A 27,396-nucleotide genomic window follows, 5' to 3' on the forward strand; every position below is an offset into this window, starting at 1 on the left:
CACACTCAATATGAGAACAGTAGTTCGACGAATCTAATACGAATAACGAATCCTCATCTAAAAAAAATTAAGAATCGTCATATCAATTTGGTTTGTCTTTGACCTTTTAATGCGGCTGGGTTTTAAGTATACCTTCTTCGCTGAAAACAACTATCTTTACCTCAATCATTCTTTTGAAATCGGCCAACGGCCAGTTTTCATTAGTGGCTAGATGTGAAGATCCACAATTTAAGAAACGGTGTGCGGTTCTAAAACAAGGTACAGTATCGTGTCACAAGTCGATCGCAACGATGGGGGGGGGGAAACTGGCAATTCTATCTAATTGTTTGCACACGTAGTCTGTTCTCTAAATTTGGCGCCGGTAGATGCTAGTTGTTTTTAGATCTAAAAAGAATTCTCCAGAAAAAACAGATGCTGTTCAAATGAAAAAAGTAATATGGGAAACTGAGTCGAATTTGATACCAAAGCCAAATAGTTCCACACGAAAATGCATAGAATTGGTAGAGAAGCATTGCAATCGATGATGTGTTAAAACACAGCTGATGTATCAGTTCAACTGACAAAACAGTTGTGCAAATATACGTTTATTCAGTGTTCGTTTTTTTTTTTTTGTGTGTGTGTTTTTTTTAAATATATATATGCGGCAGCTTGGCTTGATTCGATTTTTTACTTTCTCTCGGAGCAGCTATTATAGAATTACATGGTAAAAAAAAGGAAAATATCGGGAAGGAAGAGAGAAAAATAGATAAAAAAAAAGATACAATCAATATTTGCGATGAAAAAGATTTCAAAGAAATAATAAATCTGCTCATTGAAAGACGTTTTATCAAAAGAAACCAAACAAAAATTTGACGATTTTAACAGATTCCTCGTTTATATCCTAACTGCTTTACCTTCAACTTTCTCCATCTAACGCTCTTCATACGGTATATCTGCGCATAAACGCACACACTCGCGCACATACACACACAGATATATCACACAGACACGCACAGATATCAAACACACACACACACACACACACACACACACACACACACACACACACACACACACACATATATATATATATATATATATATATATATATATATATATATTAGTGTTGGGACGATTATTTGGAATCAGGATCGGGAATCGGAAAAAATCGAAACTTTTGAGGGTATCGGAATCGATCTCGTAAAAATGTGTGCCAATTTTCCGATGCCAAAAAACGATTTCTTTAATTATCTTGTTTTATTTGATTTTGTTTAAAACGAAATCTTCCACTGTTGATAGTAATGATGAAATGGTAAATATCTACAGATTTCAAACAAGCAATAAACTCCCCACAAGTGTTGTTTTTACATCTGAGAAAATATCTGTACATGTATGGTATGTGTTTTTACGGTAAGCAGAAAAAAAGGAATAATTCTATAATTAAAAGTCAATATTTGTATCGGAATCGTGAAGTGCGTATGGAATCGGTAATTGCATCAGACTCGGAGAAAATATTGAAATCGTCCCATCATTAATCTCCCCCCTCTCTCTCTTTAAATCGTCCAATCATTAATCTCTGTCTGTCTGTCTGTCTGTCTGTATGTCTGTCTGCCTCTCTCTCTCTCTCTCTCTCTATATATATATATATATATATATATATATATATATATATATATAGAGAGAGACAGGAATAGGTATGTTTGATACAAATATATACATGTTTATGCATATATATATATACATATATATATATTCATATATTTATTTCTAGTACACACACACGCATACATATATATATATATATATATATATATATATATATATATATATACTTCAGAATAAAATTATCTAATAATCAACTGGTATGGAAACCTATGATTATAAGTCTTACAAGATATTACTGGCAGATATGTACTACCCGCTAAATAAGAATTGCTCGATATACAAGATGTAGCAAATAAATCAAATTTTAGTCACTTAATGAATTTAAAAATTAATGACGTGAAATGTTTGAGTTTCAAATCAAATATTTTTATTATTGTATGTTACATTTACATTTGAAATATTATAGCTTCTTACCTTATAGGATTTCGATGTCTACCGTCTCTTCAGAGAAAATATTAGCATATAGTTATAATGGTTTACACCTTATTTGCTAAAGTCAGTGAGACATGGAAAATCACAATTAAAAGTTGTTTGAGTATTCAAATGTCATATAGATTGGCTCTTTTTACAACACTGCTATCAAAGACATTCACTTCGGATTTTGCCAGCGGGGGTACCCAGCGTTGCCCGGATGTTTAGAGGTGTGTGTTTTTGGGTAAATGAAAACAAAAATCGTTGGCCGGGTGTTTGTTTAAAAAAAACAACCCCAAAGCCTTCACGCGCAGTTGGAAAATAATAAAGTGTAAAATAAAAAAGTGCAACGTTTAACGACAGGTGCCCGTTTTTGATGATTTAATAACGTAAACTTTGAGTGCGGGACAGTGTTTTATTAGTATTTATTTGCTTTCCCACCAAAGCAAAATGTGACTGCGAGCCTGTCCGCTTCTTCTTTTTTTATACGAAAAGACTTAATGCACATGCGGCGATCGAAAAATCTTGAATATTTCTCTTTTGAAAGTTGGGCAAATTAAATAGACAGGCGATCCCGGTTGTTAACTCGTAAATATTATCATTTAGGCGTGATCTTAAAAGTTTTAAGAGGAAGTGAGTCGACTGATCGCTTCTCGGAAAAAAGGCTTTCTTGGACATACGCATAAACAAACATACATATACACATTTCCGTTTTTGTATTTATTGATATCACGTGAAGTTATTATTTCCTCTACTATCAGTAATGAGTTCGTTCGTGCTTGGTATTAGAGAATCTGACACCGTTGATCACCGCTGAGCGTAATCTGTCATGTAGGTTTCGAATGTAATGGTGGATATGTTGTTATCTCTTCCTTACTTGATTCGTCATGATACGGCGAAACAGTTGTACCTGAATGTTTTCAGTGTATCCCCTTTCATCGCATATCACCATAGACATTTGTTATAGTTCGAAAAACCAATGGCCTTGAAATTGTTTTTATCTATCAGAGAAATGTTGAGTCATTCTTGGGTTTGCGAGCTGAAATGAAAAAAAAAATGAAATGTGCTGACCTTCATTTGAGACGTTTCTTGCTTGTTTATACTTGTGAAATGTAAACATTTTCTTTTAAAGCTGAATTTATTTTATGTCAACCTTTATGGATAGATTTATGAAAACGTGGAGTACGTACATTAGCCGATTCTCTCTCTCCCTCTCTCTCCCTCTCTCTCCCCCTCTCTCTCTCTCATCCTTTGTTTCTTTGTATTTGTCTATCATTAACGAGCTTTCTATATATATATATAAATATATATGTAATATATATATATTTATTTATATATATTTATATATATAAGTTATGAAAATATATATGGCAATCAAACTACACAGAATATTCCGCGTTTAATTCTCGTGATAATTCGTCAAGCTTATTTGCCATTTACCATATATATTTTCATTACTTACCTTGGTCTACCAACGTATTGAGCACAGTTGAGGTAAATACTGAAAATGTACGCATAAAATTTTATCTTCATATATTAATTTATGTGATTAAATGAAATAATCATATATATATATATACATATATATATATATATATATATATATATATATATATGTTAGTGTACTAGGACGTTTCCACCATAAATTCTATGCAATTAAGCACAATGAAGTCGCTTGCATATCCATGACTGAGTAGATTAAGAAGTGTGTTATTATAATTTTTTATAGGTGGATACATACACACATATATATATATATATTTATATATATATATGTATATATATATGTATATATACATATATATATGTATATATATATATATTAATATATATATATATATATATATATATATATATATATATATATATATATATATATATATATATATATATATAAGGGGATCCCGACTTTGTCTGACATTGAATGAGTATCAACAAATGTTATTCTCTACCATACTTTCATTGCATTCGAAATCGGTGAAATCACCTATTTTTAAAATCAAATCAATTCATTAGCTGCTCTAGTTGGGGACCCATCCCTATGTTGTGTACCGGAAGTAATCTTCAAATGCCCCCCCCCCTCGCAGTGACTTAATCTACAACATATTGTAATCTACCTTGCACTGTAGAGAACATGTTGATATAAAATTATTTACTACCCTGAATATTAGTTAGAATAGTAATAGGAATATACTGACCAAAATCTTGAACCCTAATTAAAGTTATGAAGAAAAATGTAATGTATCCAATACTTTTGCGTGGCACTGTATATCATGATTCTACCCTAAAATTTCTACACTCGTGCGATTCCCATATTTTTCGGGTTTATGGTGATTCTTATCAAAAGAGGATAGAAAATCATACTTCTTGACACTATTTTATTCTATTCTATAAAACATGCTTAAAAATCTATAAAACCCACTTAAACAATCAGAATTAACTTAGGTCGTCAATATTGCAAAATTGAGTTTTCGTTAATTCAGTAAAGATATTAATTAACAAAAACTTGTTTAAGGTCGCTTAAGATTTCTACAAACTAGACTTGGTCTCCTTTCAGAATACGCCAGCAGTATTCATCCAAGTGCGACTCGAGTAGATGCTGTGTAAAGTCACTGGCTCATCACAACTAAGAAACCATATTGAAAAAAATATATTGTTTTGCTGTTTCCTCACTCTGTGCCACCCCAGAAACAAAACTTTCATAACAACATCTCGGGAAGATATGCGTATTTAGCTCTGTTTCTCCACGTTTTTAAGGTTAATGTTCTATCAGTGAAAATAGTCGAATCAACTTAGAAAGGGGAATATTACTCACACACACTTTTTTGAACATACATTTGTTGTGTATTTGTTTTTGACAACTTATTTTCGTACCTATGTGGATTGTAATATAAACCCCAAGAATCCTTTCTAATCACTGATTGCGATGAATGATAGCACATTTTTTACAATAAAGTTACCACTTATCAAGGCCTAATAGTTGCTTAAGGATAAGGGTAAATAAGTGAAAGGTGGTCAGTGAGACAATGTTGCACTGATCGATAATGGAGGAAGGTGGTTAGAATTTGATTATTTAAGGGAACGACCCAACTAAAAGTTGTTTACATTGGACTTGAAGACGGACCACATATTCCAACGTTCAAACTCATTGGTCTATCATTCTCACGCAATATAAACTTGAATAAATACACGGACGATGTTGCCAAGTCTGTTGCAAAAAGATAGACCCCATATACAAGTCTAGAAACTTTCTTGCATCTGCTACTATCTTATATCTCTATAAAAACCATCATTAACTTGTGTCTGGAGTATTCTTTTCACACTTGACTGCTGCACCAAACACTAATTTTCCTCCCTTGGACAAGGTACCCCCCCCCCAAAAAAAAAACGATTTCTAATCGGTTAGGTCGTGCACTGTCTGCGAAGCTCCAGTCTTTGTTGCATCGCCGGTGCTAGTTTTATAAGACTATCACAGAATGTGATCCGATGCACCCTCCCATGACGCACCCAATTAGCAGTAAACTTCTACTCTTCACTGTAGAAACTCCTAGAAGCCGGAAGTTTCTACACTGATAGCTTCTCCCTCCTTACCGTTTATCTTTGGAATTCCATTCTTGCTCCATGCTTCTTCAGGTTCCTTCAACTGTAAAACCACGCGTGAACTTAAATATAATGTGAAGAACAAATACTTTACTTGCAAGCTCTCCAATAAAGTATTTTCTTACGATTCTGTGACAGTCTGATTGTTTGGGGTACAAAAACGTAAAAAAAAAAAAAAATCCGTAAGAATAATGGACTTTTTTCTATCAATAAAATATATTTTTTTTAATTTTGGAAATGAGTGTACATAAATGTGTGCGTACGTGCATGTGTGTGAGTGAGAGACAGCTATCTATTATGCATATCTTACCTCTCTGTTAGTGTGGGTATATATGTATGTTTGTATGTATGCCTAAAACTTTCGACAGAGGAGACGGATTTTCACGAGATCGGTATCTTCTTGAAGCTCGACCCTTCGGACGACAAATATCGAAAAAATTGGCCAAGAACATGAATTCCTTCACCCTCAACTGGGCAGTTTTCTACAAAGAGGGGTCGATTTTTGCAAGCCATTTTTGCAAGTCATCGTATCAGTTTGCTTGATTTTGACTAATTTTAACATTCCGAACTTCCTGTCGTGTCATAGAGGAGGGGTAAGATGTCAGATTTTCTTTCACTGTCTTTTTCGCCTTCGCGTCACAGGTTCGAGCCTGCCTGCCTACTACCACTTTTTTTGCCCCCCCCCAAACACCCGGGCAACGCCGGGCACCAAGGATAATATAAAATAAATATATGTTTTACAGTTTTAACATCGGGGCAACGCCGTGTGTTCATTTAGTTAACAATGATATCATAACCTTTCGTCAATTCAATCACCAAGAAAAAGAAGAAAAAAAAATTAAACCTAATCGGCGGCATCGCCAACTCTCTTCTCATTAAAGTTATCTTTACAATACAATGATCAGTAACTTTATCTTTAACGAGAAAGTTCGTACTAGCCAACAACACGTCTGGCATTATCATTTCGGGATTAAGGCTTTAATTACTTTTCCATAAAAAAAGGAACAAAACAATAATGACATATAAAATGACTCTTGTTTGTGTCGAGTTGTTTTTCCTGTCGAATATCAAGGACCAAATGAAGACAGGAAAAGAACACACACACACACACACACACACACACACACACACACACACACACACACACATATGTATAACTGTGTGGGCACGCAGATACACACACAAACATGCACGCACGCACTCACACACACGCACACATATGCACAAACCAACACGGATACTCGCCAACAGTAAAGTTCACCAACAAACAAACCCAAACACGAAAATATATTTATGGCAATTAAGCAACGCAGAGGCGTTCGCATTACATTCCCAGAGAGAACTGCTCTTAACCTGACGATTCTTATGTGGTAGTGTAGCTTTATTGGCATACATATATTTTCATAATTTACTAATGAGCTCTACTCACGTATTGAGTCGAAGTTAATACTGACAATTTATACCCAATGTCATATTACCTTATATTATATGTGCATACGTTAAATAATAGAAACATTATTTATATCTATCTATCTATCTATCTATCTATCTATTATATAAAAGGAACTTTGTCTATGTGTGTAAGTTCGTTCCCTATGGACTCCTAAACAGCTGGGCGAATTAAATTTTGTTTTTACGCAATTATATCTTATGTGTCTGGCAGTGTTCTTAGATAGGGTTTGTATCGAAATGTCTCCGATAATCGAAAAATTCCGATGAGAGAAGGAACAAGCAATTTTGACTAAAGGTAACGCTTTAAACAGCCTAACATCACAAGCGCTTTTGGGAAATGTTATTACCGCACAAGCAAAAACGCCAGATATATAAAATCAACAGTGAGCTCTTTGATATGACATGGGAGCGTTCGAAATGAATGTTTCTATATAGAGCACAACTGCACCATGATACTTGACATTTGCAATTTAAACTTAAATTCACCGCACAAGTAGAAATATCCTTGTATATAATCAACAGTAGGTTCTTTGATATGCCAGGAGCGCATTCGAAAGGAATGTTACTGTCTAGAGCAAATAAACTATAATACTTAATTTTTTTGCAGTTTCAACTTTAATTCAAGACATTATATGAAAATAATTCTATAACATCAACAGTAGGTTCTCTACAGTGCAATGTAAACTACAATGTATTGTTGATTAAGCCACTATGAGGAGGCATGTGAAACTTTCTCCTGGTGCAACGCGGTTGGTTCTCTACTAGAGCAGACAATTAATCGATTTGATTGAAAAATGGGCGATTTCACCGATTTCGATGATAATAAAATATAGGAGTGTAAAACATTCATTGATCCTGGTTCAAATCCGCGCAACGTCGGGTCTCTCTGCTAGTATATATATATATATATATATATATATATATATATATATATATATATATATATATATATATATATATATATATATCAAAGGGGGTTAAGAATATTGAAGAATTCTTTTATATAGAGACAATATAATATTTCAATTTACATTTGGGGATGAAGTAAGTTATAGACGACAGGATAACATAAGTATACGTATATATGATTTTATTTGTCAATAAGGAAAAATAACATCGATGTGAAGAGAGGCTATAAATGCTCTTGATCAACAGGCATTTCGAAATAGCTCTTCTTCCTCTAAATGATGAGAAGCATTAGGCTTCGAAAGGCCAAAGCATAAAGAGCACTTATAGCTCCTCTTCTTATTGATGTTTTTTTTCCCTATTGAACTAAAAAATAAATTTATATGTACCTAAGTTTTATCTTTTCTATAGCTTTACACATACACACACGCATATATATATATATATATATATATATATATATAAATATATATATATATATATATATACAGTGTTACCCCCCCCCCCCAAAAAAACAGGTCCCCAACTCTAATTAGGCCCCGTTTCTTAGTGTTTGTCCGAATGAAATGAAACTTTGTTCATAACTAGTTTATTATATTCAAAACATCACATCAAAACACTAGGGTCTTTGGTCTTTTTTCTCCGTTCTACACTATATGTTCTAGATGGCCTCCATTTAGCTTTTGTTTCGTTTTTTTTTGGTCACCCTATATATATATATATATATATATATATATGCATGGATCATCATATAACGATTAGATCACTCTGATTGAAGTAAAACACATTTAAAAAATAAAATGTTTAAATTCAACGTTATTTCACGCGTTTAATGGTAGCCGAATGGATACGGTCATATTAATCAAGTCAGAGATGGTTTGTGTTGCCGGGTTCGAATCTATCGACTGGTGTTAATCGTGACACTCTGCACTGAAAATTCCCGAAAGGATGAAACACTATTGTCTGTTGGTATATATATATATATATATATATATATATATATATATATATATATATATATATATATATATATTATAATAATTATTAAATTCCATGCAGACACAAGTGTTTCATCCTTTCGGGAATCATTAGTGCAGAGTGTCACGATTACCACTAGTCGATAGATTCGAACCCTGCTACAGAAGCCATCTCTGGCTTCATTAGACAGGACCTAATCTATTCGGCTACCATTAACCGCGAGAAATGCTGTTGAATTTAAACATTTAGTTTTTAAATTTTTTTTTAAGGTCTGTCAGAGTGATCTAATAATTATATGATGATCTGCACATAAGAGCTAAATTGATCGAGTTTATTGCAACTGAAAGTGCTCGACGATAAGAAACGAGTTTCTTAAAGGGTCTGACATAATTATTTACTATAATAATTATTAAATACCTACAGATATTAGTGGGTTTGTTTTTTCCTTTCGGGAATCGTCTTTATCTCACGATTTCCCCAGGATGATTAAATTGGAAAAAATAAAATAACAGTATAATATTTGAAAATATACTTATGAAACGGATGTCTTTCTTGAATTTCAGAATGAAAAAGTTGTTGACATTTCAAAATATGTATGTCATTGTGGAGTGAGTGTAATTTTTAACGTCATATAGCCGTTTAGATATTTAAAAAAGATATGATGCAATTTATGTTCTTTACGGAATAAATATAACCGTTTTATAATTCAAATGTTGATGTGCAATTGAAATGGAATAAGTGTATCTTTGTTCTCTTATTTATTGACTGATTATATATATGAATTATTAGAGGTAATATTTTTATGGTGTAAGTGAGTGTGCGTCTAAATTTAAATTCTGTTATTTTAATACGAGTTTACTTACTTAAGGTGATAAATTGTAACAACCTATGCGCTGTTTAATTGTGTTGGATTCGAAAATGTTTCGTTGAGCTTTATTTGAAACAAATTTAACGATTTTTGCTTTTTTGAAGTAAAAAGTATGATGATGTTGCAATGAATGAGAAGATAATGCATTTAGAGAACTACTATTTTTTAAAATCCATTTCAATTACACATATATGTTTGAATTATAACGGCCATATTTGTTTCCATTTTTTGTTCATTGAAATTACTATAGGATAAAGATTTTCTATCATTATGCATGTTTTCTTTTTTTTGTTAGCCTTTTAAAAATTTGATCAGCCCTTAGCATATTCCGGCGATTTACGTAAGCTGCCGGGATATGCTGATGCAACATAACATGAAAACGCGCCGAAAAGAAAAAGGATGTAATAAGTGATTGCATTGAAATATAATCGCGTAGGAAGTAAATTTCCATTTTATTTGTTTGAGTCTTTTCTCTTTTGTTGACGTGTTGGTTAATAAATTGCAAATCACTACCAAGTTATATAACTCATCAGATTATGTTTTTCAGTTTGACGGTATATCAACCATATTGTAACATATTTGTTGCAAGTTGTCATTTTATTCATGTTTTTTTTATATATATATAAAGGAATCATCTGTTACAAGGTCCAAAACCCACTTGAAGATAAGAGTTAAGGAGTTCAAAATAGACTTCGTAGCCTCGTAGGAGATGTCCTTTCTCTTCCTTACAACCTTTATCTCACAGAAGAGATGTTGCGAGTTTGTCTCTGATGTATCGTTATTTTCATGGAAAGTGTTCGAATGAGCTTCAATCTATGGTCCCCCCTCGCCAAACTTTCACAAGAAACACTCGGCTAGCTGTAAACACTATCAATAATTCCCCCCACTCTTTATCTGTGCCTAAACCTAAACGTAGATTCCATGAACAAAGCTTCTTTCTTAGAACTACACGCCTGTGGAATTGTCTTCCGTTTTCCTGCTTTCCGGCTGACTACAATATGGTTGTCTTCAATTCTAACGTAAATAAGTTCTTGATGAGCCGTTCCATATAAGTTATCAACTTTACCAAATTTTCATTACTAATGATTACTATAATGTCCAATTTCTACTGTACACTCTTTAACCCTTATCCTTGAGTGGCCTCTTGGCCTTGATAATGTGGTGATGCCTATGTAAAAAAAAAAAGTATACGGTCGTCAATGGGACAATATCGTAGTAATATTTAGTAAATTGGATTACTTAAGGGGACGCCTCATCTGGACATTGTTTACGTTGGACTTGAAGACGACCATATTGTAGTCAGCTGGAAAGCAGGACAACTGAAGGGAGTTCCACAGGCGTGCAGTCCTAAGAAAGAAGCTTTGTTCATAGTATCGACGTTTAGGTTTAGGTACAGACAAAAGTTGAGGAAAAGTATTTATAGTGGTTTCAGATAAACAAGTGTTTTTTGTCAAAGTTTGGCAATGGGAACATAGATAGGAGCTCAGACGAGCATTTGCTATCAAAATAACGATAAAACAGAGAGAGGTTTGCAACGTATCTTCTGTGAGAAAGAGGTTGCAGGGGAGGGTATTCTTCTATTAGGATACGAAGTCTATTTTGAACTCTTACAAGGCGGGACAGGATGCTCTGAGCAGTTCCCGTGGCAACAATACGTCATCTGGGGGACGTAATAGGCTCTTATGCAGGTAGAGAATTGCATCAGCAGTGAAATATCTACTGGAGCGGTAGAATGATCCCATTATTTTTCCAGCGACCTAAACAATGAATTTGATGTATGTGTTCCATTATAGATCAGGAGTAAAGGTCAGACCCAGTAGCTTCTCAAAATAGGGAGTCTCCCCAAGACGAGAGCCATTCATTTTAATTGATGTAAGGCGGGTGTCAGAGCATTGACGATGGAAAGGTAGAAGCTTAGTTTTAGATGCATTAAAATTAGTCAGCCATCCCTGTCCTCCATTGCACCACGAGCTCAAGATCAGAGAGAAGGGAATCAGAGAGATCTTAGTCATTTACGGTCTTTAAGTTGGTTAAAGAAATTGTTTAATTACAAAAGCATACACTTTAAATAGGATTTAATCTTCAGTAACAGCATTCACATTTATGTAACAGGTCGTGAACGCGCGTATGGCGGCTATGTGCAAATAGCGAGCCGTGTGCGAAATGAAATCACGATAATTGAAAAATAAAAAGGGTATTACAAGGAGAGAAAGCACGTTAGAAACGACGATCACGTTAGAGACATGGATGACGTTCGAGAGGACAAAGAAAAGGAACACTATCACGTATTATTCTGGAAAATACTCGGAAATAAATGTCCTTGTTACAAAAAAACATAAAACAAAAAAAAACATGAAATTTTCTTATTTAAAACATGGAAGCGTTCTTTTCTATCGTTGTGCACAGCATATCCATTATAGCGTCAGTAATTTGGTAGAATTGTATTTCTCAGACCATATCGAATATACACCATTAACAATTAGTTCGGCAGTATCTGAGCCACGTGATCTAGGTGGCGTTTTATCTGACTGGGGGGGGGGTATTGGCATGCGCAGTCAACCCTCGCTGGCTTTACTTTCTCTCTTTGAGAAGTGGTTAGGTTATTGTTAATCGCCTGAAATGTTCCTACTGGGGAATTATTTGTAGAAGAATGTGGTCTTCCTCTTGGCAAACAGATCTTTAGCAGAATTTGAACGTGAACATCTTTATTTTTATAACTTTAACATTTATGGAAATGGATTTATATATATATATATATATATATATATATATATATATATATATATATATATATATATATAACTACTTAATTTACTCACATAAAATTAATATACGAAAGTATAGATTTATGCATAAACTTTAAGTATTTACTTCAAAAGTGCTACATACGTAGGTAGAGCTAGTTAGTAATTTATAAAATATATATGGCGATTAAGCTACACTAAATATTCGGCGTTTCAAGAGTCCTAGAGTGGATGAAACGCCGAATATTCAGTGTAGCTTAATCGCCATATATATTTTATAAATTACTATATATATATATATATATATATATATATATATATATATATATATATATATATATATGTGAAATACTATTTTTTAAAGATGATTTTTTTAACTTCAAGGGTCGTCTTATAATTTCACACGAAGACTAAAATCTCTCGAAAGAGTAATCATAAAAAATGCAACCCAACATTAACAAAATAGTATTTCTGAATATATTAAACGTATTTAACTATTAAAAACAATAAATATATAAAAGCACAAATTAATAATAATTAAACTAATAGATAATTACAGCAATAAGTAAATAACACATTCAGCCACATAATTTCTTAATCTTTCTTGACCTGACGTTGGGAACGAATATAAAATCAAATAAACAAAGCCTCTTTCTAAAATGCTACTCCTGTTGACGAACAAGAGATTGAAAGCGCTAGACAAATGGTCGAGACAAGATCACTCAGTGTCACTGTATAGAATTTACCAGCTAAAATAAAAGGAACCCTCCTGTCATCATAAATATAGTTTGGGCACAACTCGTAGTTCAATTCTTAATACCTACTCACCCTGTAACGTTATCTTAGACCTAAGCTAACATAAATAAAATAAAAAAAATATAAAGGGAAAGCCTCAAACCACATTATCTTCTTTCTAACAAGCCTTCTTACAACCTTAGTTGCTTACACTGCATGAGCTCTACTCACCCCCTTTATCCAGTAACAATGAAATAGCAATGTCCCTAAATCACCTTGAGGGGTGTAACTATTCAGCAGATATGTAACCTCTACAGACTAACCCAATAACATTAAATAACCACGCGGGGTCGCAGAAATACCTGGATTAGGACCCAGGCGTTGAGCAAACCCTCTCAGTTCTGACGAACCCAGTAGATCTTCCCAGATCATCCGTCTAGGAGAAGGACAACTCTGAAACTAAACCAAAGGGAGGGAGGCCTCTTCAGTCTTGGATGACAACTTTCCTAGAGCTGGTGACTCAAACAAATTACCGGTTTGCAAGCCTAAACTGCTTAAGGAGTAGATAGGTTCTGTCTATTGCCCAGCTTCTATACCCCTTCTTTGCCTATTAGTCAGGCGCAAGACGCTATCACAGTGATTCGACAGAAACACTCAGTGGTAGATCTTGTTTCTTGTCTAGGGCAACGAACGCCGTTTTCCCCACTCCCGCCACACCCACCCCTAAAACTGGACACTTGAGAGTGCTTGAGTACCATATATGCCTGAGTAATTAGATTGGGTTGATCTTACTCTGATGGGTTGAAGGTACCGGATTGACAGTTCCTGGCTGCTGTTTCCGACTGGTAATACAGGAGCCCCAACTCTTTGATAGCGCTTAGAGCGGCTGCTCCATCAACAGTTGTAAAATATAGGGATGTTTGTAGTGCCATGTCGCGCATGGAAAGGGACCCTGCACTCATCCCCGGTGGGCTTTCCCGAGACCACAATCCTAATTGAAGAAAGGTCAGCTGATGGTCTACTTGTGATGCATGTCTGATGCTCTGAATAACCTCTTGTTCAGCCCCCCCCCTTACCTAAACTGAAACTCTTAAAAAGATATGGCGACAGTACAATCTAAATATAAACTTAAACCAGGCTTAAGGGCTTGCATTCACAAATATCTAATTTAAATGATGTTGAAGCATTTCTCCTAAAAAATAACCTGGATATCTTAGCACTAAGTGAGACTAACCTACACTCCTCCATCCCCTCTAACTACTTTAACATGCCTGGCTATCTCCCACTCTGCCGTAAGGACTCTGACAGACACATGCAGGGACTTGGAGTTTACATTCGTAATACCCTTCCCTTGACTAGAGAAACAAACCTAGAATCGGATGATCAAGCCTTTATGTGCTTTAGACTAAACTTGAAACACATTAGCTACTTTTACTTTATCTACCGCTTTTCCTCGACCCAGGACTTCACCATAATAAACAAAGTCTCTGACAGCATAGACACAGCACGCTCCCTTGATACGAGCGCACAATTACTTATATTTGGTGACTTTAATGTCCACCACAAAAACTGGCTTGGATTCTCTACTTACACAGATGCAGCGGGCAGCACAACTCATAGTTTCTCTATATCTCACTCCCTATCACAAATTGTTACGTTTCCAACCCGTTTCCCTGACCAGGAAGATCAACACGAATCACTTCTAAATCTGTTTTTGACCACAGTTCCCGATGATTGTATAACGAATGCCGAGCCCACTTGGGAACGCTGATCATGCAGTGATAATGGTTGAAATCGCCCTAAACTCTAGAGCCCAAACTGAAGAGCCAGTGCTCAAAACAACGAGATATTATAAAAAGGCTGACTGGGAAGCCATCAGAGATCTTATTAGAGATGCCCCATGGGGAAATATTTTTTCTCATCCTGCTGAACAGTGCGCAAACGAGACAACTGAATTGTTCAAAACTGCGATCGAAGCGCATGTTCCCATGCGGAAATTTTATAGCAAGCCCCACTCTCCCCAATGGTTTACTTCGACTTGCGCAACTGCCATTGCTCAAAGGCAGCATGCATACCGCAGATTTAACCGACATAAGTCTAGTTCAAACAGACAGAAGTATATAGAAGCTAGAAATAACGTTAATAAAGAAATAGCGACAGCTAAGAGAGAATTTACGGAAACCAATAAAAAACGCATCGAAGCACAAAAACTAGGAACTCGTGATTTCTGGAAATTTACAACAGTGTGGTAAATAATGGGCAATCGACAATTCCCCCACTAACCAAAAATCACGAGGTTGTTTTCTCAGCAATCGACAAGGCTAACATTCTTGCCAGTCAGTTTGCCTCAAACACCTTCGACAAACCCGACAGGCTGCTAAATCCCACCCCCAAACTGTAGAGATCCCTAGATGTAAAATATCTTTCTACTACAGTAGTTTTCCCCAGAACTGCAAGACTTTGGAATTCCATTCCAGGTCCCTGCTTCCCCAACTGTACTGACGTGCAGAAGTTCAAGTGCAACATGAACCGACATCTTGCTGCCCAAATCCCTACATAGTACCCTAGTAGTTGTCGCCCTTATGAGTAGCCCCCTACATCAAAGTGGCAATTTGCCTTGTTTGGGGTGAAAATGTAATAAAATAAAAATATAAAAAAAATAAAAGCATTAAAAAAGTTAGAACATAAGAAAAGCCCGTCGAATTTGATACGAGCTACCGCCAAAACGCACGCACGCACGCACAGACACACACACACACACACAAACACACACACACACACACACACATATATATATATATATATATATATATATATATATATATATAAAGGAATTCAGTTTTAAGAACCGTTAATATATGGAACAAAAAATTTAATTTTTTTGAATAAATATATTTATTTAATAAAAAATGTCTGAAAACCGTTAAAGTTTGAATTTCGTATATGCATCTATGAATGTATACATATACGAAATTAAAAGATATATATATATATATATATATATATATATATATGTATACATTCATACATACATACACACGCATTATATATACATATAAATATGTGTGTGTATATATATATTTATATATATATTTAATTATTATAATAAAAAAATATTATATATATATATATATATATATATATAATATTTTTTTTATATATATGTATATAAGTTAAGTTTAAAGAATAGATTTTTTCGGAGAGGTACTGCTAACCTGTCTTGATTGTTAATTTTTCATTGTTATTCTCTATTCTTTATTTTTTTATATTCTTTTTATTTTATATATATAAATATTACATATATATATATATATAAATATTACATATATATATATAAATATTACATATATATATATATATATATATATATATATATATATATATATATATATATATAAATGTTACATATTTAGTCATGCAGCAAGTTTTTTAATCAGTTTTAGGGCGAAAGTTTGGCTGTCAAAGGTCAAAGTTGAAGGAGTTTACCTTTGCAGACTCTACCAAACTCCTCTGCCAATTTTGGATCTAAACACTTGAAATTTTAGATGTAAGTTACCTGGATATGAGTCAAACTTTTTAATACATATATATATATATATATATATATATATATATATATATATACATATATATATATATACATATTTTAATTTTCTTGTTTTATTTCTGCATTCACTTATTTCCTTATTTCCATTATATTATTATCTTATTTTTTATTCCCCTTCCTTTTATACACCATCTTTTCTATCCCCTACGTCTTTACTCCTTTTCTTTAATCCTCTATCTTTATTCTTTATTTTTCTTAACTATAATCTTTACCTTTTCTCTCTTTTTTTACATAGGCATCACCACTCATCAAAGCCGAAAGGCCACTCAAGGATAAGTGTTAAAGAGTGTACAGTAGTCGAAAGTACAATTTAGTAATCGATATTAATGGAAGTTCGGTAAATTTTTTAACTTAAGTGGAACGGCTCATCAGAAACTTGTTCACGTTGGACTTGAAGACAACCATATTATAGACAGCTGGAAAGCAGGAAAACGGAAGACAATTCCACAGGCGTGCAGTTCTAAGAAAGAAGCTTTGATCATAGAATCTATGTTTAAATTTAGGCACAAATAAAGAGTGGGTGGGAATTATTGATAGTGTTTTCAGCTAGTCGAATGTTTCTTGTGAAAGTTTTGCGAGGGGGGACCATAGATTGAAGCTCAGTCGAACATTTTCCATGAAAATAACGATAAAGCAGAGACAAACTCGCAACATCTCTTCTGTGAGATAGAGGTTGCAGCGAAGAGAAAAGGACATCTCCCACCAGGTCACGAAGTCTATTTTGAATCCTATCAAGGCTGGACAAGTCTTTTCTAGCAGCTCCTGCCCATATGTGACAACAGTATTCCATCCTTTGCCGTACCTGGCTCTTATATAGATAGAGAATTGCATCATCAGTGAGATATATACTGGATCGATAGAAGGATCCGACCATTTTTCCAGCGGCCTTGGCAACAGATTTGATGTACGTATTCCATTTCAGATCAGGGTCAAGCCCAGAAGCCTGTCAAAACTTGAGGCCTCCCCAAGACGAGAGCCATTCATTTTAATTGGTGCCAGATGGGGACAGAGCGTTGATGATGTAAAGATAGAAACTTGGTTTTAGATGCATTAAGAGTAACCAGCCACTCCTTTCCCCATTGTACAACGTGATCAAGATCAGAGGAGAGAGAATCAGAAAGAACTTGGTCGTTTACTGTCTTAGATGTGTTACCATAGATAGTAGTGTACTCAGCAAAAATGTTTACGAATGATGTAAGAATGTGATTTGGAAGATCATTAATGTAGATCAGGGAAAGAGGTAGGGCCAGGATGAACCCCTGAAGGACTCCAGCATTAATACTGTGAGCTTCTGATTTTTGCCCATCAACTACTACTCTTATGAACCTATCGGAGAGAAATGATTTAATAATTGAGAAGACATTTCCAGCTATACAATAGCTAGAGATCTTGTGAAGTAAACCTTTATGCGATATCCCATCAAAGGCCTTTAATATGTCAAGAGCAATTGCCCTAGAAAGGTTGCCTCTGTCGAGAGATTCGCTAATCTTATGAGATATAAATGTAAGCACATCTGCTGTAGATCTAGCATAACGGAAACCGTATTGCGTGTCACTAAGAAAGTTATTTTTGATGAGATGGTTGATTACTTCTGTATTTAACACAGATTCCAGCAACTTACTCATGACACACAGGAGACTTATTGGCCTGTACTGAGAGGGGGGATGAACGGTCACCTGAATTCTTAAATACAGGGCATACTGATGAGATTTTTCAGGGTGATGGGAAGCAATCCTCCTTAAGACAACGTTTAAACAGTTTTGTAAGTATGGGCGCTAGTTCTGATTGAAGTTTTTTGAGTACTATAATTGGAATACCGTTAGGGCCGGTTGCTTTACAGGAATCAAGGTTTTTGAGTAGCTTGGCAACATCACGTACAGGTATATATATATATATATATATATATATATATATATATATATATATATATATTATTTTTAAATCATGGGAACTGGTCCCCCTTCTTATAATCGGGTTGTAAAACAACGAAGACATTTTGAAATCTAAAAACTAAATTGAACTGCAGACATTGCAAAGCATCCACGCAAACAAACGCTGAAAAGAGCAAATCAAAAAAGGAAGGAAAAAAATATACAACGAATTTCTCCACTAATAAAATGTCCGCCACATTACCCTCGTCCTTTCCATTCAACATGGCCGCCCGGAAATGCTTTGTATCCCTTGTTGGAAAGAGTTTATCTTCGTGTTATTGTCAAGTGAAAGTGAAGCGTGAAACGTAATAGTGCAGAAAGAACCCCTCTTAATTCCAGTGTTTTGCTGGATTTAATGCGGAGAAGTAAAGGCTGTTACAAAATCACGATATGCACTAAATGGAGGATGCAATCTTTACGCTCAACTAACTACATTCGAGCAAGCCAAAAGAATTCTAATCTGAATACACAAACACTAACGAATATATATGCATATAGGTATATATATGCATACAGATATATGTATGTATACAGGTATATATATATATTTAATATATATATATATATATATATATATATGTGTGTGTGTGTGTGTGTGTGCATGTGTGTGTGTGTGTATCCGTATAAAGCATATATGAATATTGAGATAGTCTCGCTTATTTCACGTAAGCGCTCTCTTTGCCGACAGGAGGACTTTATTAAATCATTGGACTTGCTCGGGGATGTACTTTGATTGTTCCCATAATCCCTCCATCTTAAATGTACATACATTTTATAAACTGTATATATATATATATATATATATATATATATATATATATATATATATTACTAGCGGGGGAGGGGGGGGGTGCTGGCTTTGCCCGACGTAAAATATGCTTAAATATGATATTTTAAATTGTCCATATTTCGTATATATTATTATAGAGTCGTGATTTCCAAAGTTAAAAAAAAAGTATTTAGCTGGCATCAGCTAGAATCGAACCCAACACTGTAGCATTCAAAACGGGTCACGTTAGCACTGTACCAATGTGACACTTACATAGATCGAGTAAAAATAAAAATAAACTAATATGAATGTACAAAATGTTTAATGATTTTTCAATTTTGACCCATTTTTGACCCTTAAAAACTATTTTAACCGACTAAAGACCCATAATAAAAAAACGGCCCGTAAAAATACAATCATTTGAGACCCATAGGCCGCTCTGCGACTTTTAGTTTCGAAGGTGATAGAGTTTGAAAATATGGAAGCAGACAGATCGGCAGACAGATAAAAATATAGCTGCTTATATATTAGATTTCACAAGGATTCACATTCGATTTTTTACTCGTATACCCCTAAATATTTGCTCTTTCGTCACAATATAAGTTTTTATTTTGTATTTGTGTGCTTACCAATAATTAACCCCTGATTAGTTTGTTGGCGAAAGGGGCTCCTAGAGGTTTCCGTTTATTATTTTTAATACACTATATATATATATATATATATATATATATATATATATATATATATATATATATATAATCAAATAATAATTATTCTTTATACCTACAGCTACTAGTGTGTAATGCTTACGAATTCAAGTCAAGCGTAAACAAATATTTTATGAGTTGTCCCTTTTACCAAATTTCCACTACTAACAATTACTACGATATTGTCCGATTGACGACTATCAACTCGTTAACCCTTATCCTCGAGTGGCATCCGGACATTGATAAGTGGTGACTTATATGTAAAAAACGAAGGGCTAATTATCAGGTCCATTTCGTTAAATTATTCGTTAATTGAATGTTTATCTTTTTAAATTGATGGTATCTCTGTGTGGCATGCGGCTTTGTCCTGCTGAAACCACATGACGAATTGCTAAATCAAACTGAGCTCAACATATTCGATAGTTGCCAAATCTGAAAGAAAATAGAGTTGTTAATAAAAATTCCAATGCCTCCAAAAACCCTTATATATATATATATATATATATATATATATATATATATATATATATATATATGTATGTGTGTGTGTGTATGTGTGGATATATATATAGCGATATAGTATACAGTAAAGAGTATGTATATATGTATAGATTGGTATATAAATATATGTATACATATCTACATACTTGTACACATGCATACATATATGCGTATCTATATATTTAGATGTATATATATATATATATATATATATATATATATATATATATATATGTATGTGTGTGTGTGTGTGTGTGTGTGTGTGTGTGTGTGTGTGTGTGTATTCGAGCATTATACCCTGAATAAAGCAATGTTATTTTTTATGTATATTTCTTGTGCTTTCGCACGTACTGATTTTTCTTTCTGGTGGAATGAGCACAGGAAAGAAATATTAGATTCTCTTGTTGCTAGTTATTCGGCAATACACACACACACACACACACACACACACACACACACACACATATATAGTGGGGCAGAGCAACTTGCTTATTTGGAATAGCAATTACAATATATATATATATATATATATATATATATATATATATATGTCTAGCCGGACTGATGAGCTGTGAAACAGCGAAATAGTACTGTATATGAATGACTATATATATATATATATATATATATATATATATATATGTACATATATGTACATATATGTATATATTTATATTAATGCAATTTTGTCTTCATGCATGCATACATGTTTCTGCGGTACCTCGTCTCAGAAAGACCACGTCGTTAGGCCAAATATCATTTACAAGACGAAATTCAAGACTTCTTTCTTTTTATATGAAATGTTTTCATCTGCTTTCATTAAAGAGAAGAGGAACTACAAATAATATTATGTAAATGGAAATGAGATGAAGTCGGAAAAGAATTGGGAGAAAAAGTGAAACGTGAAAAAAAAGAGAGAGGGTGGTAAAAGGGTAAAAATTAATAAAATAAGTTGATTTTGGCATGAGTGAATCAACATATATATTTTTAGCTTCAACTCACTTAATTTTTAGCCTGTTTGTTTCATTCATCCAGCGATAGTTTCGACGATAACGACGACAGCCTAAACGCTAAATAATGACTAAGTCTGAAGCGCTGAATGTTTTGCTTTTGAGTCTTGCTGATATCACCAAAGACAACTTTAAAAAAAATATGGAAATCATTACTATATAAATTAGGTACAATATAATAATCAATAGAGAATTTACCCTAAAATAATAATTATGAAATCTTCATGAATTAAAATATGATATTTAAACGTATTTCACGACCGGGAAATGTCAAGTGGCCTGCTATACACAAATTGCCATTAGCGTATTAATCTTTGTGTGAGGCATTTTGGATGATGTAAAAACATCGTTAATTCATTACCCATACAGCAGCATGCGTATACGCAATGGTGACAAGCCTTCACTGTTATTTAGGCGGTCGGGTTTCGATCCTGGCTTGCAGCACTGATGAGCTGTGAAACATCTCATCAACTCGTCAGATGTGAATTCCATCCGATGTTACTAACAAAAAGTTAATTGTGTGCACGATAAACCTGGTTCGTTCGTTTGGGGGGGTGAGAAATTTCCATCCCCACGTTGTTACAGGTCGACCATCTTGATCGAAAAAAAACAGCAAGAAAAGAGATTAGATGCCAAATATTTCTCATATGTTATGTCTCCCATTTCTTGAAATTATGGCACGATTATAAATATCTCCAGTATCAAATAATTTTTATACACTGTAAAATTTACTTTATGTATGAAAACTGAAGAGGGGAAGATATAACGTATGAGAAATATTTGGAATCAAATTTCAAATTTTCCCTTGCTTTCATTTCAGATCATTTGAAACGATAGCAACAAGTTTGATCAAGGCCAGAGGTTTTGGGGAAATATCAGATATTTGTATATATATATATATATATATATATATATATATATATATATATATATATATATATATTTCTAGGAAAACAATTGATTAGTATTGAAACATTTTATATCTGTAAAAAAGTGCCAAAAATAAGCTCTGGATCATGGATGATCCCCTTAATGTGGGACCTTAAGTGCAAATGTTACATAGCCCATTACACTATTCAGGTAATTACCTTCTCATTGAGGCTTCGTTTTCTAAATTCTGATCAATATTCGCTGAGATTTGGATCTTATAAAATTGCCCAAAAAGGTGATCTCTCTATATATATGTCTCTCTCTCTCTCTCTTTATATATATATATATATATATATATATATATATATATATATATATATATATATATATATATATATATACTATCATTTAAGCCCGGCGTTGCCCGGGTGTTTGGAGGTGTATGTTGAGCAAAAAAAAACAAAACAAAAAAGCGGTCAATTTTTTAAACTTTGACCCCTATTATGGCCCCTTTAATATTTATTATTTTGGGCTCAAATCAAGTTATTAAGTTAGATTCATGTCCAAGGAACCTATATCTAAACATTCAAGTGTTTAGACCCAAAATTGTTGGAGGAGTTTGGTAGAGTTCTCAAAGGTCTAATCGTTGAACTTCGACCCCTTAACAGCCAAATTTCTGGCTGAAAATGGATAACAAAGATTTTCTCAAATCTCAGTACCCTGTATGTAAAATTTTGAGTCTGTAGACTTAAAATTGACAGAGGTATTGTGTAGGGAAATGTACACAGACAGACACGTTCACTTTTAGAGATATATAGATATATCCATGTAGCCAAATTGAGTATTGAAATGCTCATATCTGTGATTCTTTTGGACGAAACTACGTGAAAATCTGCAGGCTTTTTGAAGATTATAATACTATTCCATGGTTAAAATTTTATGGCAATTGGTAAAAAGAAAACTATATTTTCAAACCATTAAATATGCCTATATTTGTATATATAGTGTCCTGGCCTGAAATGAAATGAGTGTATTTTTGTTTGGTTATTTATTTATTGATTATATGTACTAATTATTATAGTTAATATTTATAATATGTAAGTAAGCTAACATGTGTCTTAATTTAAATGTTTTTTTTAAATATTAGTTTACGTATTATAGACGATAAATTGTAGCAATCTATGTGCTGATTAATTGTGTTTTATTTGGCGATAAGCACTGATTCAAGAAGTCTTTATCGAAGTTAATTTGAAATAAACTTACTGATTTTTGCTTGTTGGAAGTTAAAAGAATGGTCATACTGCAATAAATGAGAGAATAATGCATTCGTGAAATTGTTAATTTGTATATCTCTATAATATATATATACATATATATATACATAGAGAGAGAAAGAGAGAGAGAGAGGGAGAGAGAGAGAGAAAGGGCAAGGCGATTGAAAACTCTGATATAAAACCTAAGGTCTACTGTTTGTTCTGTCTGTGGCTAACATTTGCATCGACTGAGTTTTGCGGTCAAAAAGTGGTTGGTTCTACACAAAGGCTTTACCATTATACATAAATCATTCGTGTGGATTTCAGATAAATTAGTTGTTGCCTGAAGCTCCTAATCGAAATCAACGGAAGAGCCAATCACACACACACACACACACACACACACACACACACACACACACACACACACACACACATGTATATATATATATATATATATATATATATATATATATATATATTAAAAGAGAGACTCACATTTATTATGGTGGATCACCCAGCAAGTCTATTGCTTCAACTAGTTTATAAAATACGGAAGTTAATTTGAATCTATTTTTCTTGAGCACTAAATACAATAACGAGGATCATTTTCGTGAATGGTGGCATATTTATGCCATTTCCTTTTTCTATATGTTCTCCTTATTCAGCAATAAATGACTATATTCGATGATCAATCTTTCTAATAAAGAGAATAACAATGGGCATTTTTTAACGCACATGGCAGCAGGAGAGACATTACATTATCATCAAGTTTATACATGCCAGCAAAAAGAGATTGATATTCATTTATGCGAAAAGCTATTATTCGTAATGGAAATGGCAACAGCTGACATTATTCTGCACGTCTAATATTAAAAATGAAAATGATATACAGATAATTAGATTAGCTCTTTACTTTTGCATAAAACAAGTTATAATATATATTTGTGTGTGTAGAGCACACTATTTAATATAATGCGCATTAATGCCAAAAGAAAAACATATCTATCCATCGATCAGGAGCAAACAACAAACCATGTAACAAGCGAGGCAACTATGCGTGCAGCGACCTTGCTGTTAAACAGCGTCGGCGACCACGGCTCTCGAAATTGTAGAGCCATGGTAATCTTGGCAAGATAATAAGGTAGTTTTCTGTTGCTTTCCGTCTTGATTTGGAGGTCAAACTCCCCTGGTGAGTTAAACGCGCCCTCAGATACCAACGACTCGGCCCAGTATATACAGCGCCTAGTATTCCCAAATGGTCACCCATCTGGTACTGGCCAGGCACATCGTTGCTTAACTTTGGTGATCTGGCAATTATACATGCAACATCGGTGATCAAGACTGCAAAATATCAAATCTCATTTTAACTAATTCTGAATTAATGATCGAAGTCTCAATTTGTAATTAAAAATCGACTACATGTTTGACTCCAATTGTAATAATGTAGATATTTCTGCTAGTTTATAACTTCACTGTAATCATTTATTACATCCTTATTTTTTCGGTACGTTTTTCCTGTGATGTTGCCGCGACATATTCCTGTAGCTTACGTAAACTACTGAAGTATACCAGGCGCTGATCCAATTTTAAAACGGTTGAAAAAAACAAAACAAACACAATGAAATGGAAATATAATAATAATAAAAGTCAAACCTCGGTAAGTTTCATAAATAACTATTTTTTTGAATAACGTGTAACAACAAAAAATCTTTTGTTGTTATTGTGTATTGTTTCGTCTTTTGTATTTTAAAAAAAGTCACTGTTGTACATTATTTTCTGGGGAGGGGAGCGATGAAAATATTTTGTTATTGTCTATTCCAAAGAATATTAGTACGACAGGTACCCACTTCCGTTTAAAATAAAAAAAAAGAAACTATTAAAAAAGGCGATCAGGTAAAATTCCACATATCCACAGATCGCACTATACCACAATTTACTTTATCACAGTACTGACAACATAAAGGTAATTTTATTACATACAAACTCAAGTTCCACAAAACAATGAAAACAAATAAAAATAATTGATACACCTAACGATTATATTTAAGAAAATAGGAATACCACCTTCTTGCAATGTGTTTTTAACTGTTTCTCTTAACCAATTTAAAACCCGTTAAATGGATTAGGCATGAGTGTAAGTTTTGATCGAATTAACGTGTTTTAAACTAATCCACGTGCTTAATAGTAAACGCTTACGGTTTTTATGAAATCGACAACTACAAGCATGCAAAAAATCTAAACAGAAAAGATCTCAATACGACATTCATTTCATTCTTAACTACTAAAGTGGCATTTTATATCCTAAATTAACAATATATATGTTTTTTCTTCTGGATGCCTACACTAAATATTCGATTAAATAATCGATCACAAATTTGTCTATTCTATTGTTCTATAGTTTTTTATTTTTATTTTTGCGTAGACTGTGCATATTACACACATACACGTGTATATATATATATATATATATATATATATATATATATATATATATATATATATATATATATATATAGCTTTAAAAAAAATACGCAGAAGTTTCTCTAGAGCCCTTTCGGGCTATCATCTCGTCAGGAGGAAAATATTATCTCGAAAGTTTAAAGAGTTCTAATGGGATAGCTCCCCATTAGAACTCTTTAAACTTTCGAGATAATATTATTTTGTTACGCTATCGATTTTCCTCCTGACGAGATGATAGCCGAAAGAGCTCTAGAGAAACTTCTGCGTATTTTATTTAAAGATTTATACAAATTTTGTACCTCCAAACATTTATATATATATATATATATATATATATATATATATATATATATATATATATATATATATATATATATATATATATAATTACTTAATTTACTCACATAAAATTAATATACGAAAGTACAGATTTATACGTAAACTTTAAGTATTTACTTCAAAAGTGTTCAATACGTAGGTAGAGTTAGTTAGTAAGTTATAAAATGTATATGGCGATTATGCTACACTGAATGTTCTACGTTTCATCCACTCTAGGAATCTTCAGGCATAAGCCACATAAGCCCGAAGAGTCCTAGAGTGGATGAAACGCGGAATATTCAGTGTAGCTTAATCGCCATATACATTTTATAACTTACTATATATATATATATATATATATATATATATATATATATATATATATATATATATATTTGCGTAGACCGTGCAAAAAGTATTGGATACATTACATTTTTCTTCATAACTCTAATTAGGGTTCAATACTTTTGTGTAGCACTATATATATATATATATATATATATATATATATATATATATATATATATATATATATATATATATACTAGCAGGGCGCCCGGCATTGCCTGGTCGTAAAATACGCTTTAATATGATATTTGGATTAATACAGATTTCGTATTCATTATTAT

At 33.3% G+C, this 27,396-nt stretch overlaps 1 protein-coding gene across 3 annotated transcripts in view; it reads left to right on the plus strand.

Annotated features, from left to right (window-relative positions):
• LOC145296750 (protein SLC31A2-like) overlaps window positions 1-27,396 on the plus strand; it is a 373,171-nt gene that overhangs the window by 121,558 nt on the left and 224,217 nt on the right. The window contains exon 1 of one of the 3 annotated variants that reach the window (XM_080142787.1): window positions 24,940-25,646. The exons of the other annotated variants lie outside the window; for them this stretch is intronic. The gene's annotated coding sequence lies outside the window, so the exon portion shown is untranslated. Of the gene's footprint in view, window positions 1-24,939; window positions 25,647-27,396 lie in introns of those variants that run through there. 3 annotated transcript variants of the gene reach the window in all.

The sequence above is a fragment of the Euprymna scolopes genome, chromosome 17, assembly GCF_053919585.1.
Source record: "Euprymna scolopes isolate OS-2025 chromosome 17, ASM5391958v1, whole genome shotgun sequence".
Taxonomy (NCBI): domain Eukaryota; kingdom Metazoa; phylum Mollusca; class Cephalopoda; order Sepiida; family Sepiolidae; genus Euprymna; species Euprymna scolopes.